Source organism: Trachypithecus francoisi, unplaced genomic scaffold (assembly GCF_009764315.1).
Source record: "Trachypithecus francoisi isolate TF-2019V2 unplaced genomic scaffold, Tfra_2.0 Lachesis_group8, whole genome shotgun sequence".
Lineage (NCBI taxonomy): Eukaryota > Metazoa > Chordata > Mammalia > Primates > Cercopithecidae > Trachypithecus > Trachypithecus francoisi.
The window spans coordinates 47,901,723-47,922,647 of NW_022681473.1; the positions used below are offsets into that span (position 1 = coordinate 47,901,723).

At 40.5% G+C, this 20,925-nt stretch overlaps 1 protein-coding gene and 1 pseudogene across 4 annotated transcripts in view; one reads left to right on the top strand and one right to left on the bottom strand.

Moving 5' to 3' along the window:
* PIK3C2A (phosphatidylinositol-4-phosphate 3-kinase catalytic subunit type 2 alpha) overlaps positions 1-20,925 on the top strand; it is a 118,065-nt gene that overhangs the window by 13,095 nt on the left and 84,045 nt on the right. The window contains exon 1 of one of the 4 annotated variants that reach the window (XM_033207887.1): positions 17,191-17,248. The exons of the other annotated variants lie outside the window; for them this stretch is intronic. The gene's annotated coding sequence lies outside the window, so the exon portion shown is untranslated. Of the gene's footprint in view, positions 1-17,190; positions 17,249-20,925 lie in introns of those variants that run through there. 4 annotated transcript variants of the gene reach the window in all.
* Positions 276-1,161, bottom strand: LOC117081672 (annotated as a pseudogene).

Here is a 20,925-nt window from a genome sequence, read left to right on the forward strand (position 1 = left end):
GCTCTGTTGCCCGGGCTGGAGTGCAGTGGCCGGATCTCAGCTCACTGCAAGCTCCGCCTGCCGGGTTTACGCCATTCTCCTGCCTCAGCCTCCCAAGTAGCTGGGACTACAGGTGCCCGCCACCTCGCCCTGCTAGTTTTTGTATTTTTAGTAGAGACGGGGTTTCACCGTGTTAGCCAGGATGGTCTCGATCTCCTGACCTCATGATCCGCCCGTCTCAGCCTCCCAAAGTGCTGAGATTACAGGCTTGAGCCACTGTGCCCGGCCACTCAGCAATTTTTAAGTTGAATTTCTGTTAATACTTTTTACAAATAGCACAGGAGGTGAGGACCCCAGCCCCATGTAGATGGCAGCCCAGGCAGGTTGCACCAGTCCTTCTGTCCTCACGTTGGCAGACAGATACCTACTCTGAAGCCTTTGTAGGGGCCTGAGCACCTTTGTGAACCTGAGCTGGAACTGAAGCTGGAGTTGATCCTGGGCCTTGGTTTGATCCTTGGCCTTGGCCTTTGCCCAGCACAGCCTGAGCCTCTTGGCAGTGCGGGCACAAGCACGCTTCCTAGGCTTGGGGTGGGCAATGTAGGCAAGTTGTTGGAGCTTGCTGCTGACACCCTTTGGGATCTTGCGCTTAACCTCCTTTACGAAGGCCTTCATAGCCTCAGCACGTGGACTGATGGCCTTGACATTGTCGGCCTGGATCTTCTTTAGGCCCTTCTTGTTGTGCTTCTTGGCAAAGCACATGTTCCTTAGGAACTTGGGGTCCACCCCCTTAAGAGATTCGTATCTTTGTGATCTGGGTTTCTTTTCTAAGACAGAGTCTCGCTCTGTTGCCAGACTGGAGTGCAGTGGTGTGATCTCAGCTCACTGCAGCATCTGCCTCCTGGATTCAAGCAATTCTTCTGCTGCAGCCTCGTGAGTAGCTGGGACTACAGATGCGTGCTACCATGCCAGCTAATTTTTGTATTTTTAGTAGAGATGGGGTTTCACCACGTTGGCCGTGCTGCTCTCGTTCTCTTGACCTCATGATCCATCTGCTTCAGCCTCCCAAAGTGCTGGGATTACGGGCGTAAGCCACCACGCCCAGCTTGATTGGGGTTTCTTAATACCATTTCTGTGCCATTTGCGGGAATGGTTGTGTGTGGTGTGGTTCTTGGACTTGGCCATGTCTGCACCTTAAGCGGTGGCTCCTGAAGCACCTAGAACTGGAAGCTATGTTCAGCGATTTTTAAGTTGAATTTCTGTTAATACTTTTTCAAATATAAAACTTACTGGGATAACAAAGCTGATTTCTAAGGAAATATTCTTCAGGGAATTTCAGTTTCTAACTACAGCGGAAAAATCTCTTATTTCAGGAGTAGTTTTTATTGGAAGAATGTCTTAGTTCGTTTTCTGCTGCTATAACAGAATACCACAGATCGATACTTTATAAAGAAAATAAATTTATTTGGCTTACAGTTCTGGAGGCTGGGAAGTCCAAGGGCATGGTTGTACTAACATCTGCTTGGCATCTGGTGAGGACGTTCTTGCTGTGTCATAGTGCAGGTGAACACATACGACAGAGAGGAAATCTGATTGAACTCATCCTTTAGTCAGGAACCCATTCCTATAGTTATGGCATTAATCCCACAATTATGACATTGTGTGAGTGCACTCCCACAATCATGGTTATGAGGACTATTCCCTCCTGGCCTAAACATCTCTTAAAGGTCCCACCTCTTAATATTACCACAATGGCAATTAAATTTCAACATGAGTTTTGGAGGGGACATTAAAACCATAGTTGTTTTCATAGTTACCACATAATAATTGGCTGAATGTTTAAAGTCAAATAATGTATTTGCTATAAAAGGTTGACTAGTGATGAGGTTTCAATAACAGTTGTTTTGTGGCCAGGCATGGTTGCTCACGTCTGTAATCCTAGCACTCTGGGAGGCTGAGGCAGGCAGATCACTTGAGATCAGGAGTTTGAGACTATCCTGGCGAACATAGTGAAACCCCATCTCTACCAAAAATAGAACATTTAGCTGGTTGTGGTAGCACACACCTGTAATTCCAGCTGCTCAGGAAGCTAAGGCATGAGAATCACTTGAACCTGGGAGACGGAGGTTGTAGTGAGCTGAGATCGCACCACTGCACTCCAGCCTGGGTGACAGAGCAAGATTGTCTCAAAAATACAAAACAGTTCTTTTGTGGGGATTATTTGTAGTTGTTGGACCAGAAGCAATTATTTTTTTCATATGTTAAAAGAGTTATATAAAATATGAGATGGAGATATACAGTATAGTAACGTAGCTTATTCAGCTTGTTAAATTAAGTCTCCTGTTCTGATTTAGATTGACCCACAATGTTGGATTTAGCTTGGAGAATATAACTTTACTATATCAGCAGTATTCCCAAAGTGCAGGAGTGCCATCTTTAAACATATGGTTAAACAAATAATAGGAGGATCCATACATTTCTATTACACCTGAATTATTTATTAATTAATTTATTTATTGAAACAGGAGTCTCACTCTTACTCTGGTTGGAGTGCAGTGGTGCGAACTCCGCTCACTGCAACCTCTGCTTGCTGGGCTCAAGCTTTCCTCCCACCTCAGCCTCCCGACTAGCTGGGACTACAATCATGCACCACCACGCTGGCTAATTTTTCTATTCTTTTTTTTTTTTTTTTTGGTAGAAGCAGGGTTTCCTTATGTTGCCTAAGCTACTCTCAAACTCCTGGACTCAAGCAATCTGCCTGCCTTGACGTCCCAAAGTGTTCGGAGTACAGGCATGAGTTACCACGCTTGGCCAAGCCTGAACTTTTAGCTAGCTTTCATCATTGAACGAACCTAAAACTTTTATGAAGATCCTCTCCGAGTTAGCTAAGCTGCAAAGTTTGAGGACACAGTCTTCCAGAAGACCACTTTCATTTCTGACACCAACTGCGAGTCTTTGGGAGCTGGGGAGGTTCCCAAAGTTTTGGTAACTTGCTAAAAAGATGCTAAGAGAACTCACTGCTAAGAGCTATTATGTTCATGGTTACAGTTTATTTCAAGGAAAGGATACAGATTAAAATCAAGGCAAGGAGCCCATAGAACCAAGTTCAAGAGGGTTTCAAATGTTGAAGCATCTGGTGTTTGCTCCCCATTAAGTCAGGAGGTGTTACTCTCAGTATCAATATGTGACAGTATGCATGGACCATTGCCATCCGGGGAAGCTCACTTGTGCTTCAGTGTCCAGATTTTCAAAGTAGGACTTCATTAAATAGGCATATTTGATTGATGGGTTGCCCACATAGTTGAACTCAGTCTCCAGGTTGGATTCAGACTGATACTGGGTGACCCAAAATCCCATCCTAAATCACACGATTGGCCTTTCTGGTTGGCCAACCCTGCCCAGAAAGACACCTCTGTTTAGTATGACATAGATTACCTCTCAGGAGCAGAGGGCACCTGTCTTTGGGCAAGGCTAAATTCTTTAATAGGTAGGATGTAAAATTAAAACTTACCTCCGTGGTTTCTTTAGGAACAGACTCTGTAGATAATAAATGGATTTGATCTTAACTCCATGTATTAATAAGAACCGACATAATTTCTTTCAAGTAGTCATTTAAACTACGTTATAACCTCATTAGGTGAATCCTCTACTATATTTTTATCCTGCTTGGGCTTCACTGAACTTCTTGGTTTTGTTTGGTTGATATCTTTCTTCACTTGTGGAAAGTTCTGGCCATTTCCTTTTAAAATATTTATTCTATTTCATTCTCTCTCCTCTCCTTGGACTCCAATTACACATTATATTGGACCATTTGAAATTGTCCCACAGAACTTAGACATGCTGTTGTATCCCCTTCCCCTCTTTTTCTCTGTTTCAGTTTGGATATTTTCTACTGATCTGTCCTCAGGTTTGTCAGTCCTTCTGCTAAGTCCATCTAATTAATTATTGATTTAGAATATATTTTTCCTTTCCAGTATTTCTTTTCTATAGTTCCTATTACTCTGCTGAAATGTCTCATCACTTCATACATGTTGTCTGTCTTTTCTACTAGATCATTTAATATTTTTATCATAATTTTTTTTTTGAGACGGAGTCTCGCTGTCACACAGGCTGGATGGAGTGCAGTGGCGCAATCTTGGCTCACTGCAACCTCTGCCTCCTGGGTTCAAGTGATTCTACTGCCTCAGCCTCCTGAGTAGCTGGGATTACAGGTGCGCACTACCACGCCTGGCTAATTTTTGTATTTTAATAGAGATGGTGTTTCACCATGTTGGCCAGACTGGTCTCAAACTCCTTACCTGAGATGATCCACCTGCCTTGGCCTCCCAAAGTTCTGGGATTACAGGTGTGAGCCACTGCACCCAATCTATCATAATTATTTTAAAGTTACTATTTTTTTTTGAGATGGAGTCTCGCTCTGTTGCCCAAGCTGGAGGGCAGTGGCATGATCTGGGGTCACCGCAACCTCTGCCTCCCAGGTTCAAGCGATTCTCCTGCCTCAGCCTCCTGAGTAGCTGGGATTACAGGCACGCATCACTATGCCCAGCTAACTTTTGTATTTTTAGTAGAGACGAGGTTTCACCATGTTGGCTAGGCTGGTCTTGAACTCCTGACCTCAAACGATCCACCTGCCTTGGCCTCCCAAAGTGCTGGATTACAGGCATGATCCACCGCGCCCATCCTAAAGTTACTATTTAATAATAATTCCAACATTTGGGGCATCTTTGAGTTTGCTTATTTTGACTATTTCCTTTACTTTTATTTACCATTGGTCACATTTTCTTGCTTCTTTGTATATCGCATAATCTTTTATTTTATACCAGACAACTTTTTTTTTTTTTTTTTTTTTGAGACAGAACCTCACTCTGTGACCCAGGCTGGAGTGCAGTGACTCAATTTCGGCTCACTTTTTAGTTTTTCATATTTCTCCAAAACTGTCTTCTTTTAAAATCACTAATATTAGGGAGGGGAAATATGACTGCTAATGAGTGCAGGGTTTCTTTATGGGGTGATGAAAAGTATTCTGAAACTTGGTAGTAGGTGACGGTTACATACCTCTGAATATACTAAAAATATACTAAAAACAACGGAATATACTAAAAACAACCTCAATCTCTGCCTCCCAAGTTCAAGCAATTCTCCAGCCTCAGTCTCCTGAGTTTCTGGGAGTACAGGCCTGTGCTACCATGCCCAGCTAATTTTTGTATTTTTGTATTTTTAGTAGAGATGGGGTTTCACCATCTTGGCCATGCTGGTCTTGAACTCCTGACCTCAGGTAATCCACCTACCTAGGCCTCCCATAGTGCTGGAATTACAGGTGTGAGCCGCTGTACCTGGCCCGTATACCAGACAACTTCTATAAAACAAAGGAGAACCTGAAGTTTACTTATTTTTTACTTAATATTTACCTCCAAAATGCCATTTATTCTGTCTGGCCACTAAATTAAGTCTAATTTATAAGTAAGATGAGTCTGTGCTTTGTTGCAGCTGTAGTTTGATTCAGTTTGCCACTGGGTCTAAATACTTTGGGGCAGAATTATGACTTTCTCTTCAGCAGTATTTGGGATCTAAGCACTGACATGATTTCAGAGATCTGTTTTGCCAGCTGAGCTGCCAGCTTTTTAGGTCGCTGGGAGGTTCTCTTTGTTCTTTAATTGTGCCTCTTGCCTTTTTGTGTCTGAGGAGATCTCTACCTTGCTGCTCTTACCCTTGCCTCAGGAGGGCAGCTGTTTTACCTTCTGTGAAGGCCTGGAATGCCTTGGAGGGCTTTTTCTCAGTTCTTGCCTCCACAGCCTTTGGTAGCCGAAAGCATGGATTACCTCAGATGGATATCTGTCTGCTCATTTGCCAGTCTCCTTTGGAAGATGACTGCCTTGTACTTCAGGGAGGCCTATATACTTCAAATGGGATCTCTTTCAGTTCTTCTGACCTGTCTTCAGCTTTCAATGTACTACTTGTGTATTTAGTGAAGATCTGTAGGAGAGTTGGTAGATGGGTACAGATGGGTTCCATGTCTAGGGCTCCTTGTAATTCTTATTCCAGCACATCAGCTTTACCTCCACCACGCCTTGGAATTTTAATCTGTCATGCTAGCCTACATTTGGCATTAAAAATTTCTTAAAAGTCTGGTTTGTTTCTTCTTATCCCTGTCTATAGTACATTTTCTCCTGCTGCTGCTGCACCAGGAAAGAGAGTAGTATTGGGCCTCTCTCTCCTATTAAAGGGCAATCACTTTCTGAAATTTAATTCATTAGGTGTTTGTGTGCTGTCTGTTCTGTGACATTTCTTTTTCTTTTTTTTTTGAGACAGGGTCTCACTCTGTCACCCAGGCTGGAGTGTAGTGGTGCATGATCTCGGCTCGCTGCAATCTCCACCTCCTGGGCTCAAGTGATTCTCCTGCCTCAGACTCCTGAGTAGCTGAGATTACAGGCATGCACCACCACGCCCGGCTAATTTTTGTATTTTTAGTGGAGATGGGGTTTCACCATGATAGCCAGGCTGGTCTCGAACTCCTGATCTCAAGTGATCCATCCACCTTGGCCTCCCAAAGTGCTGGGATTACAGGCGTGAGCCACCATACCCGGCCCAAAATCCCTGTATTTATCATCTTTATTTTGAGATAGTAAAACATGCAAATGATGAAAAATTTAAAACTACTGAAATTTAGCAAAAAGTAAATCTGCTTCCTACCATTGGCTCCCAGCTGTCCCTCATTTTTAGTTATTGACTTAGTAGTTTCTTACTTTTATCACCATAGTCCCCTAAGGCGTCTCTTCCTTTCCAAGTAAAACCCTTCTATCTGTGTTTCTGATTGTATCCTATTCAACTATATCCAGTTTGTGAGCGAGTATGTATCTTCTGTCTCTGTGCCTCTCAGTCTTTTTCCCTGAAGCCTTCCCTTCAGTCTATGGCCTTCCCCATTTTAAACAGCCATTCTGATACCACCTCCTCCTATCTCTCTCTCTCTCCTAGTTCCCTCTGAAAGAATAATATATTCTTGTTACTTATAATTCCTTACTTTTAGTTTTTCATACTTCTCCAAAACTGTCTTCTTTTAAAATCACTAATATTAGGGGAAATGTGAAACCCTGCCAATTAGAAACTCTGCTAATGGGTGCAGAGTTTCTTTATGGGGTGATGAATGTATTCTGAAACATGGTGGTAGTGATGATCACACACCTCTGAATATACTTAAAAACAACTAAATAGTATACTTTAAAAGTGTAAATTTTATATTGAGTTATATCTCAATAAAGCTATTATTGTAAACATCACTGAGTTCTTAGACCTAGTGTTTTTCTCCAGTCCTTATCCTATGTCATCTTTCTGTAGTTTCTGACAATATTAACCATTTCCTCCCTAGGATACTCTGTTCTTTGTATTTATTTAATACTGGTCTTCATGTGGTAATGGTGCTCATGATTTTTTTCTTGTTTCTTTTTTATCTTCACTCTACACATTCTCCCAGGGCAATCTTCAACTACTTCCATGACTTCAGGTCTTCAGCTGTACACATAGATAACGCCTAAAGATTTATCTCTAGCCAATTGCTCTGTTGAGCCCAAAGCCAGTATTTCTTTTTTTTTCTTTTTTTTTGAGACAGGATCTGCTCTTATCACCCATGCTGGAGTGCAGTAGCACTAGGGAGCCTTGATCTGGCTCAAGCAATCTTCCCACCTCAGCCTCCTGAGTAGCTGGAACTACAGGCCCGCACCACCACACCCAGCTAATTTTTGTATTTTTTATAGAGATGGGGTTTCAGTATGTTGTCCAGGCTGGTCTTGAACTCCTGGGCTTCAAGTCCTGACCACTCACCTTGGCCTCCCAAAGTGCTGGGATTATAGGCGTCAGCCACCGTGCCCGGCCAATGCCGGTATTTCTATCTCCAAGCAGACATGTACTATATTTCTCACAAGTACTTCAAAATAGGAATGTGTTTTGGTCTGACTAAAAAGGGCCTTGTGGCTCTGAAGAACAATTCTGAGGTATACATATGGATTTTCTTCCCTTAGAGGAAGAAATTGACGGCATATTATTTGGCACATTTAAGATGGCTTCTAAATACTTTAAAAATGAATGCAACAAGAGTGGGTTAAAAATCTATTGTATCTCTTTATTGTATCTCTTAGGTTAAAATACTCATTTTGAATGTGATATTTTTGTTCCATATTAGATTTAATTTCACCTATTTGTTTAACAAATACTTGAATGAAAGCTTTGTTATTCCAGGACTAGAGTGCTGGGAATATAGCAGTAGACCAGACATAAATCCCAGCTTCATGAAATTTATAGCCTAGAGGGGGAAATGCAGACAATAAACAAAATAAATAAGTAAATATATAGTATACTAGATGGTAGTAAATGCTAAGGAGAAAATTCAGGTAAGGTGATAGGCAGTGGAGTTGGAGAAAATTGCAGTTTTAACTCGGTTATCAGGGAGGACTTTACACAAGTGTCACCTTCTCAATGAAGACTTGAAGGAAGCAAGGGGATTAAACCATTCAGCTATTCAGGGGAAGAACAGTCTAGTCAGAGGTAACAGAAGAGCAAAGGCCGTGAGTTGGGAGCATAAGGTGTTTGAGGAACAAGGGGGCCAGTGTGACAGAAGCAGTGCAGAGTTACAGGAGAGAGATAATGGGGGGCCAAATATTAGTGTGCCTGGTGGGCCATTGTAAAGATTGTACCTTTTCTCTGAATGAGTTAGGAGCTGTTGAAAATTCTGTGCAGAGGAGTGACAGGTTCTAGGTTTTTCAAGATCACTCCAGCTACTGTGTTGAGGATAGTCTGAAGGTGGGGAATGGAGGGGTTATAAATATAGCAGGGAAACAGTTTGGGGAAGGCTATTCCAATAATCCAGGAAAGAACAAGAGGTGATGATTAATTGGTCTAGGATGGTATTGAGAACATAATGAAGGAATGTTTACGTTCAGAAATATTTTGAAGATAGAGCCTGTAAGTTTCCGTTAAGTATCTGATATAGTGACCACTAAACATTGTTGCCTTCCTGATAAGCTATAATTGAATTAGAATTTTCTAATATAATAGAAGTAAGTAAATTTACTAGATATGCATAAAATGATGAGAGTGTATAATCGTTTCTCTCACTGATTGTAATATCGTACTACAGTAGTTTTCCCACCTTATCCTTGGTAGGATATGTTCCAAGATCACCAGTGGATGCCTAAGACTTCGGATAGTACCAAACCGTATATATATAGTCATATGTTGCTTAATGACAGGGATATGTTCTAAGAAATGCATCAGTAGGCAATTTTGTCATTGTGTGAATATCATAGCAAGTACTTAAACAAATCTTGATGGTGTAATCTATACATCTAGGGTATGTAGTATAGCCTTTTGCTCTTAGGCTACAAACCTTATGGCATATTGCTGTACGTATATTAAATGCTGTACATACTATAGCATGTTAACTATACTAAATACTGTAGGCATTTGTAACAATTGGTAAGTATTTGCATATCTAAACATAGAAAAGGCACAGTAAAAATATGGTATAAAAGATTTTAAAATGCACCTGTGTAGGGCACTTAACTATGAGTGAAGCTTGCAGGACTGGCAATTGCTCTGGGTGAGTCAATGAGTGAATAGTGAGTGAATGCAAAGGCCTAGGACATTATACTACTGTAGATTTTATAAACACTGTACATGTACTATCCTATATTTGCAAAGATTTATTTTTCTTTTTAATTAAAAAAAAATCTTTTTTAGACAGTCTCACTCTGTTGACCAGGCTAGTGCAATAGTGTGATCACAGCCTGGAATTATTACAGCCTAGAATTCCTAGGCTCAAATGATCCTCCCACCTCAGCCTCCTGAGTAGCTAGGAATGTAGGTGTGTGCCACCACACTCGGCTAATTATTTTTTAAACTTTTTGTAGTTGAGGAAGGTGTTCTTGCTACATTGCCCAGGCTGGTCTCAAACTCCTGGGCTTTAAGGATCCTGTCCTCTTGGCCACCCAAACTGCTGGGATTGTAAGCATGAACCACCATCCCCAGCCGTTTTTCTTTCTTAGGTAATAAATTAACCTTAGCTTACTGTAACCTTTTTACTTTATACACTTTTTAATTTTTTTTTTTAACTTTTGACCCTTTTGTAATATAAGAACATAGTACAGCTATACAAAGATACTTTATATCCTTATTCTACAAGCGGCTATTTTCTATTTTTAATTATTTTTTACTTTGTAAACTTTTTTGTTAAAAACTAAGACACAAACACACGTGGTAGCCTAGGCCTACACAAGGTTGGGATAATCAATATAGCTGTTTTCCGTCTCTACATCTTGTTTCACTGGAAGTCCTCGGGGCAATAACATGCATGAAGCTGTCATCTCCTAGGATAACAATGCCATCTTCTGAAATACCTCCAAAAGGACCTACTTGAGGCTGTTTTACAGTTAACTTTTTTTTTTCTTTTTTTTAAGTAGAAGGAGTGTACTATAAAGTAACAATGAAAAATATAGAAAACATTACTAGGAGTTTTTCATCTCTGTTATAACATTATAATCTTTTTTTTTTTTAGAGACAGGATCTTACTCTGCTCAGGCAAGAGGTACAGTGGCATGATCATAACTCACTGTAACTTCAAACTCCTGGTCTCAAGTGAGTCTCCTACTTCAGCCTCCCAAAGAGCTGAAATTGAGTGGCTAGAACTGCAGGCATGTGCCACCATGCCTGGCTAATTTTTTTTTTCTTTTTAGGAGGATTCTCACTATGTTTCTTTTTTTTTTTTGAGACGGAGTCTTGCTCTGTCACCCAGGCTGGAGTGCAGTGGCCAGATCTCAGCTCACTGCATGCTCTGCCTCCCGGGTTTACGCCCTTCTCCTGCCTCAGCCTCCCAAGTAGCTGGGACTACAGGCGCCCGCCACCTCGCCTGGCTAGTTTTTTGTATTTTTTAGTGGAGACGGGGTTTCACCGTGTTAGCCAGGATAGTCTCGATCTCCTGACCTCTTGATCCGCCCGTCTCGGCCTCCCAAAGTGCTGGGATTACAGGCTTGAGCCACCGCGCCCGGCCTCTCACTATGTTTCTCAGGCTGGTCTCAAACTCCTGGGTTTAAGCATTCCCCACTCCTCGACCTTCCAAAGGGAGGGTGCTGAGACTATAGGTGTGAGCCACCACACCTGGCCCATTATAATCCTGGAGGCCCACTGTCATATATATGGTCTGCTGTTGACTGGTGTGTCATGTGGTACATGACTATACTGTGTTTTTTCCTGTATGTACATACTTATGATAAAGTGGGGGTTTTTTTGTTTTTGTTTTTTTGAGACAGAGTCTCTTTCTGTTGCCCAGGCTGGAGTGCAGTGGCACGATCACTGCAACCTCTGCCTCCCAGGTTCAAGGGATTCTCCTGCCTCAGCCTCCTGAGAAGCTGGGATCACAGACGTGTGCCACCACACCACGCCTAGCTCATTTTTGTATTTTTAGTAGAGACGGGGTTTCACCATGTTGGCCAGGCTGGTCTCGAACTGCTGACCTCAGGTGATCCACCCACCTTGGCCTCCCAAAGTTCTGGGATTACAGGTGTGAGCCACCGTGCCTGAACAATAAAGTTTAATTTATAAGTTAGGCACAGTAAGAGAATAACAATAAGTAATAATAGAATAATTATAACAGTATACTTTCATAAAAGTTATTTAAGACCTTATGAATTGTTGATATCTGGAATTTTCTATTTAATATTTTTGGACCACTTTTGACTGTGGGTGACTGAAACCTTGGAAAGAGAAACTGTGGATAAGGGGGAACTTCTGCATTCATTTTTTAATGTTTTACTTGTGTTTTAAAATGCATTGAGGCCAAGCTTGGTGACTCATGTCTATAATCCCAGCACTTTGGGAGGCCAAGGCAGGAGGATTGCTTGAACTTAGGAGTTTGAGACCAGCCTAGGCAACACGCATGGCAAAACCTCATCTCTACAAAAATTACAAAGTTAGCTGGGCATAGTGGTGCGTGCCTGTAGTTCCAGCTACTCTGGAGACTGAGGTGGGAGGATTACCTGAGCCTGGGAGATCAAGGCTGCAGTGAACTGTGATCATGCCACTTCACTTCAGCCTGGTGACAGGGTGAGAAACTGTCTCAAAAATAAATAAATAAATAAATAAATAAATAAAAATGCGATGAATGTTTTACATAAATTGATCATGTTATGTGCAGTGCTCATTAATTCACAGATGATGAACATTTGAGAAACTCTATTTTATAAAGTCTGTTATAGTCTTATCCTTTCCCCATATCTCTTAATAAGTAAGGGCAGTCTCCTTAATTTAGCCTCTAGATTGGCAGATGAAAGGGAGACAGTGTAGCTTTTATTTGTATTTTTTAATATTATCACTAAAAAAAATAAACTTTCCAAGTTGAACTTTTTTTTTTTTGAGGCAGGGTCTTGTTCTGTCGTCCAGGCTGAAGTACAGTGAATGATCTTGACTCACTGCAGCCTTACCTTTCTGGGCTCGAGTGATCCTCCTACCTCTCAGCCTCCAGAGTAGCTGGGACTACAGGCGTGCACCACCATGCCCAGCTAATTTTAAAATTTTTTGTAGAGATGGGGTTTTGCCATGTTGCCCAGGCTGGTCTCAAATTCCTGGGCTCCTCTTGTCTCAGCCTCCCAATGTGTTTTGTGAGTCACTGCACCCAGCCAAGAGTAGATTATTCTTTATGGTTAAGTAATGCACAGAAAAGTGCATAAATCATATATGATTACTTAGCAAATAATTATAAACACTTGTGTAACCAGTCACTAGGTTAGGAAGCAGAACATTGCTAGTACCCCAAAGTCCCCACTATATTTTTTTCTGATTATAACTTTCTCTATGAGTAACTACTATTCTTTTTTTTTTTTTTTTTTTTTTGAGGCAGTTTCACTCTTGTTGCCCAGCCTGGAGTACCATGGCATGGTCTTGGCTAACCGCAACCTCTATTTCCCAGGTTAAAGCGATTCTCCTTCTCAGCCTCCCAAGTAACCAGGATTACAAGCATGTGCCACCACACCTGGCTAGTTTTTTGTATTTTTAGTAGAGATGGGGTTTCTCCATGTTGGTCAGGCTGGTCTCGAACTCCTGAGCTCAGGTGATCTGCCTGTCTTGGCCTCCCAAGGTGCTGGGATACAGGTGTGAGCCACCACCTGTGATAATCATTTCCTTCACAGTTTTGCCATAATGTAAGCATTCTTAAATAAAATAATTTTTCATGTTTTTGAACTTTGTATGAATCAAATCATGTGTATGTGTGTGTGTGTATATACATATATATATATATACACACACACATATATATATTTAAAAATGGAATCTCACCATGTTGCCCAGGCTGGTGTTGAACTCCTGGGCTCAAGGAATCTTCCTACCACAGCTTCCCAAGTAGCTGGGACTACAGGCATACCACACCCAGTGCCTTACGTGTGTGTGTGTGTGTGTGTTTTCTGTCTTTCTTCATTTGCTCAACATGTTTCTAAGTTTTATTGTATAACTCTAGTGCATCCATTTGCCTTGCTATATAGAGTTCCATTGAGTGAACGGTGTTATTAGAAAAAAAAAAAAAATGAGATGATTGGTGACTGGGGGCTCTTAGATAACTTTTGGATGGGGTGTTGGTTGCCTGAAAGACCAAAACATGATTAGAGGGTTAGGGAGGGGAGAGGTGCTAGAGACCAATCACCAATGGCCAGAGACTTAATCAGCCATGTCTATATAATGAAGCCTCCATTAAAACCTTTAAATGACAGGGTTTGGAGAGCTTCTGGGGTGGTGAACACATAGAGGTGCTGGGAGATGGTGTCCAGAAAGGGCATGGAAGTTCTGTCCCGCCACCTCTAATACCTTGCCCTATGCATCTCTTCCCTTTGGCTGTTCCTGAGTTGTATCCTTTATAATAAGTCAGTAATAAGTAAACTCTATCTGAGTTTTGTGAACCATTCTAGCAAATTATAAAACCTGAGTTGGGTTCATGGGAACCCGTGATTTGTAGGCAAATCCACAACAGTATGAGTAATATAGGAACCCAGTACTGTGACTGTAGTCTGAAATGAGGGTATCTGCTGGAGTACAGTGGCACGATCTCGGCTCACTGCAACCTCTGCCTCCTGGGTTCAAGTGAGTCTCCTGCCTCAGCCTCCTGAGTAGCTGGGATCATAGGTGTGCACCGCCACATCTGGCTAATTTCTATATTTTTAGTACAGATGGGGTTTCTCCATGTTGGTCAGGCTGGTCTTGAACTCCTGACCTCAGGTGATCCACCTGCCTCAGTCTCCCAAAATGCTGGGATTACAGGTGTGAGCCACCGCACCTAGCCTTTTTTTTTTCTAGTAGTTGTTTTTAATGTATTAGAAAGATTAGCTCTTTGTGATACGAATAGCAAAAATTTTTTCTTGGTTTATTGCTTTTCATTGACATTTTTATGGTTCTATTGTTTTTATGTATTTATTTCTGACAGAGACTCTGGCTATGTGGCCCAGGGTGGAATACAGTGGCACGATCATAGCTCACCGCAACCTCGACCCCCTGGGCTCAAGCAGTCTTCCCATCTCAGCCTCCAGAGTAGCATGTGCCACCACGCCCTGCTGATTTATATATATATATATTTTTTCCATAGAGATATGGATTCACCATGTTGCCCAGGCTTGGTTCAGTTATTTTTAATTTTGCTTTTCATTGCCTACAGCAGTGCCTGATGCATAGTATACACCCAATAAATATTTACTGAGGAAATGAATACATTCACTGGTGCTTTTTTGCCAAACAAAAGTTATTTTAAAAGATGTTTGTGTGCTTGAATCTTTTCACATGTGGCTTCTAGATTTTGAGTCATATTAGGAGGCCTTTATGCTGAGGTTACAAAGGAATTCTATGTTGTCTTTTGTTTTCACAATTCAATTTCTTTACACTTATTTAGAGCCAGGACAGAGGCTCACACTGTAATCCCAGTGATTTGGGAGGCTGAGGTGAGAAGATCACTTAGGACTAGGAGTTCGAGATCGGCCTGGGCAATGTAGCCAGACTCTGTCTCTACAAAAAATGAAAACATTAGCCGGGCCTGGTTATATTGATAATCTCAGCTGCTCAGGAGGCTGAGGCAGGAGGATCACTTGAACCTCTAGGAGTTTGAGATTACAGTGAGTTGTGATGATGTCACTGCCCTCCAGCTTCAGTGATAGAGTGAGACCTTATCTCTATTTTTAAACATTTAATCTTTTTGTAACTTATCCTATGTGGTTGATTGTGAACACGTTTCTCTCTAAATTGTTAACAGTTTTCTAAATCTAGAATATTAAGGTAATTAGAAAGTATATACTTTAAAAATATAAAAAGTTACAAAGGATAAGACCTCATTTAAAGGCTATAGGTTGGCCAGGTACAATGGTGTATACCAGTAATCCCAGCGCTTTGGGAGGCCCAGGTGAGAGGATTGCTTTGAGCCAGGAGTTTGAGACCAGCCTGGACAACATGGTGAGACCCTGTCTCTACTAAAAATACAAAAATCAACTAGGTGTGATGGCTAGCGCCTGTAATCCCAGCTACTCTGGAGGCTGGGAAGCAGAGGTTGCAGTGAACTGAGATTGTGCCACTGCACTCCAACCTGGGCGACAGAACAAGACTCTGTCTCAAAAAAAGTAAATAATAAATAAATAAATAAATAAATAAAGACAGTAAGTTATCTGTGGGACTTAAAAAAATAAAAAGAAAATTTTGTTCTCCCCCAGAATAACAGGAATTTGAGATATTTTTTGGCATGTGGAAAGAGATGACTGTTGAGACGATACATTTTGCCTTACCACCCAGAAAGCAAACGTACTTGTTCACCATGTTTTTTGTTCCTGTTTCTCTCTTCATAAACTCTAACCTTGCACTGTTCACTAGATACCTTTGGCTGCTGAGCACTTGAAATGCAACTAGTCCAAATTGAGATGTGCTAATGCATAATATACACCAGATTTCAAGGATTCATGTTTTTTAAAACCATGAAATATTTCATTCATATTTTATATTACCTGTTAAAATGACAATATTTTCGATATATTAGATTAAATATTTTTTTAAATTAATGTAGCTGTAGAAAGTTTTATATGTGGCATTCATTTTTTTCTTTTCTTTTCTTTTTTTTTTTTTTGAGATGGAGTCTCACTCTGTTGCCCAAGCTGGAGTGCAGTGGCGTGATCTTGACTCACTGCAACATGCACCTCTAGGGTTCAAGCAGTTCTCCTGCCTCAGCCTTGGGAGTAGCTGGGATTACAGACACCCACCACTATGCCTAGCTAATTTTTGTATTTTCATTAGAGACAAGGTTTCACCATATTGGCCATGCTGGTCTCAAACTCCTGTCCTCAGGTGATCCATCTGCCTTGACCTCCCAAAGTGCTGGGAATACAGGCATGAGCCATCGCTCCCAGCCTCTTTCTATTTCTTTTGGACAGTGTTACTCTAACCTAATCACATCAAATATCTGGACATTCTTTTATTTTTGCCTTTGTGACAAATTTTTATAGTTCCTAACACCAGAATACTTGGTTTCTTTCATCAGATGACGTTTTTTCCTTCCATGAATCAGTAGAGATAGGAGAATATTATCTTGTCATGTACTGGAGTTTTTCCTTTTAACAGAGATGGAACAACTTTTACTTTTAGTTTTCTATTACCATCTTCCTTCTAGTTTTTAAGATAATCTGCTCCCCCACCCCACCTGTTTATTCTAAACTCAACCATGTTATTTTTTAGTAAAGTTTGAATTATTAATAAATGAGTCATTTTAGCCTTTTTTTTTCCTGTTTCAGAATTTGAGCTTCTCTTTGATAAAAAGAATGGTGTCTTATGCTCTCTAGTCATTGATGCATTCATTCAACTGCATTAGAAGTTTGAGAGTAGAAGATGAAAAAAAGTTCTTGCCCTCAGTGAAATTACAAATTTGCTAGTCATCTGGTGATGATAAATTCACTGATAAATTGGTACATGTTTTTTTATTTTTATTTTTATTTTTGAGACAGAGTCTTGCTCTGTCACCTAGGCTGGAGTGCAGTGGTGCGATCTTGGCTCACTGCAAGCTCCGCCTCCCATGTTCATGCCATCCTCCTGCCTCAGCCTCCCGAGTAGCTGGGACTACAGGCGCCCCGCCACCACACCTGGCTAATTTTTTGTATTTTTAACAGAGATGGGTTTCACCGTGTTAGCCAGGATGGTCTCGATCTCCTGACCTTGTGATCCACCAGTCTCGGCCTCCCAAAGTGCTGGGATTATAGGCGTGAGCCACCACGCCCGGCTGGTACGTGTTTTAACTAAATAACAGTATTAATTACCTCATGATATAATTAATGAGGTATCATTAAATTTATTAAATTTAATTATAAATTTATTAAAATAATTTATTAAATTATTAAATTTATTAAAATAATTTATTAAATTATTAAATTTATTAAATTTATTAAAATAACTCTGATTGAAGATGAAAGTTGATATTTATAGTGGATAAATTATAGTAATTTAGACACCCAGATAACTTTAAAGTACATTGTGGAGAATTAGTTCTGCCTGAATTTGAGTCCTGATTTCATCACTTGCTAGCTGCTGTGAGACTGAGCAGATTACATAACTTGTATGCTTAAATTTCTTCATTTGTATACTAGGGATACTAATAGCTACTTTATAAAATTTGTGAGGATGAAATTAGTTAATGCATTGCTTAAAGCAATGTTTGGCATATAGTATCTATATATCTCTCTACATAGATAGAGATATGCAGGTGTTTGCTACAGTTTTATCAAATACTTTCCATGGTTACTGCAGTCGTAATTATTTTATTTTGGTTTGGTTTTTGTTTTATTTTTTAGAGACAGAGTCTCATTCTGTCCCCTGGACTGGAGTGCAGTGACACAATCATAGCTCACTGTAACCTTGAACACCTGGGCTCAAGTGTTCCTCCCACCTCAGTCTCCTGACTAGCTGAGACTACACGCATATTCCAACACATCCAAATAACTTTTATTTGTAGAGATGGGGTCTTGCTATGTTGCCCAGGCTGGTCTCGGACTCTTGACCTCAAGTGATGCTCCTGCTTTGGCCTGTCAAAGCCTCAAAGTGCTGGAATCATAGGCCTGAGCTGCCATACTCAGCCCATAATCTTTTTTTTTTTTTAATTTTTAAAATTTATCTATTTATTTATTTATTTATTTGTAGAGAGGGGTCTGACTCTGTTGCCCAGGCTGGTCTGGTACCCATGGGCTCAAGCAATCCTCCTACCTCAGCCTCCCAAAGTTTAAGAGTCACCTCGCCCAGCCCATGATTTTGTTTAATGGTGGTATAATATTCAGTTCTGGCTGGGCTCGGTGGCTCACTCCTGTAATCTCAGCACTTTGGGAGGCTGAGGCAGGTGAATCACCTGAGGTCAGGGGTTTGAGACTAGCCTGGCTAACATGGTGAAATCCCATCTCTACTAAAAAATATATGTATATATATATATAAATATATATAAATGTAAATATAAATGTAAACATAAATACATATAAATATATAAATATAAATATATATATATATATATATATATTGGCCGGCATGGTGGTGGGTACCTGTAATCCTAGCTACTCAGGAGGCTGAGGCAGGAAAATCCTTTGAATCTGGGAGGTGGAAGTTGCAGTGAACCAAGATCGCGCCACCGCACTCCAGCCTGGGCGATAGAGCGAGACTCTGTCTCAAAAAAAAAAAAAAAAAAAAATCCAGTTCCGTGGAAGTACCATAATTTATTTTACTTTAAGCTTTATATTCATTTGGGAGGACAAATATCTATATTGTTCAACTCAAATAATTCTTTTTTAGTTTTCTTAGTTGTCTTGAAATTTTAAGATCAGGAAAACATTTAGATGGGTAGCAGCACCGACTTGCTTTTTTCTGTTTTCTGGGGTTTAAATTTAAATTGTAAATGACTGTCTAACACAGAAGAAGCCAAGAACTTTTAAATTAATTCTTCTGTTTTGGGATATGCAAATGGTGTCCAAACGTTTAACTCAATAGTTTAATTACCCACTTTTGAAGAATTTTAAAGTAGCTACAGCCTTGTGATCTTCACTGGATTACTTTATGTTGAGAAAATTTTGGCAGATGATTTGCAGGCCTCATTCAAATACTAGTTATATTGTCTTTCTCAGTTTGAATTAAGGGGACATTAGCATTGAAGTTTTCATTTTGAATTAGGATGTAGGAAATTATTTCCTGCTAAATGTTTGTCATCAAATGAAGTTTTATTTTAAAAAATTAATGGAGCATGTCAATGCAGCAGCCCCAGAAAAATAGCTGAAGCACAGGGTTACTTTTGGACAAACTGTTAAGTTCTTTTATTGCCATTTTAGTATACATGCATGATAACCTCTTGGAAAACTAAAATATGGTAACTTAGCTGGTAGCATTCAGCTCACTTTTACTACTTAGAGTTGAATTTACTTTAGCATGTACTACTTTGGTTGCTGGTACTAGAAACAGAGCAAGCAAATAAATTGGTGATGTGAGAAAAACCCATACTCACTATTAAAATATATTTCAAATGATTAATTGTATACTTTTATCAGTAAATGAGAGTTAACATTCATTTGAAATACTTAGAACAAGTGTATTCTCCAGTAAATAAACTATTATAAACTAATTTGAAAAAATCTAGATCCTTCTTTCAGAATAATGCTGCATTGTTCATTACCAAATGTGGCAACAAGGAGAATACTTAAATAACAAATTGACATTATGCTTGTGGAAGATGAATTATATCTAAGTAGCCTTTCTCTTTGTAAAATGCTGTTGTTTTGTTTTGTTGTGTTTTTTGAGACAGAATTTCGCTCTTGTTGCCCAGGCTGGAGTGCAATGGTGACCTTGGCTCACTGCCACCTCTGCCTCCTGGATTCAAGGGTTCTTCTGCCTCAGCCTCCTGAGTTGCTGGCATTACAGGTGCATGCCACCACACCCAGCTAAATTCTGTATTTTTAGTAGAGACGGGGTTTCACCATGTTGGCCAGGCTGGTCTTGAACTCCTGACCTCAGGTGATCCACCTGCCTCGGCCTCCCAAAGTGCTGGGATTACAGGCGTGAGCCACTGTACGTGGCTGCTATTTTGTTTTAATACGTCTGATTTTGTGAAAAATAGGCAGTATACTTTGGTGTTCCACAATAGATGATTACACTTGTTTTATTTTTCCTACCATATATCCATACTCTTGTGCCATTGGAAATGCCTTCTTTAAGACTGTCCAATAGCCCTCACTCCCTCTTGTTAAAACACATGTTCAGCCAGGTGAGGTGGTTCACGCCTGTAATCCCAGCACTTTGGGAGGCTGAGGCGGGCGGATCACTTGCGGTCAGGAGTTCCAGACCAGCCTGGCCAACATGGCAAAATGCTATTAGTCTCCACTAAACTTTTTAGTCTCTACTAAGAATACAAAAATTAGCGAGGTGTGGTGGCAGGCGCCTGTAATCCCAGCTACTCGGGAGGCTGAGGCAGGAGAATTGCTTGAACCCAGGAGGCAGAGGTTGCAGTGAGTCGAGACTGTGCCACTGCACTCCAGTCTGAGCAACAGAATGAGACTCTGTCTAAACAAACAAAGAAACAAACCCCACATGTTCAGTAAATTAAGTTTTCATTCATTAAGCAAGGTACTTTTAAATGTTATGGGGAACTCCAAAAATAAACAAGTAGGCCTTTGCGCTTAAGCTTATTTTAGTCCGTTGGGTGTAGACACATAGGTTCACAGATTCTGTGTTCATCAGGACATTTTTTGTTATGGCAGAAGCTTATTTTAAACTGGCTTAAGCAAAAAAGGAGACTTACTGGCTTACATAAATGAAAGGTTGGCTTTGGGCTTGGTTGGATCCAGATGCTTAATGTCATATTAGCCAGAATCTGTCTTTCTTCATTTTATCTTAGCTCTGCTTTCCTCTGGATTGGATTCATTCTTAGGCAGTATC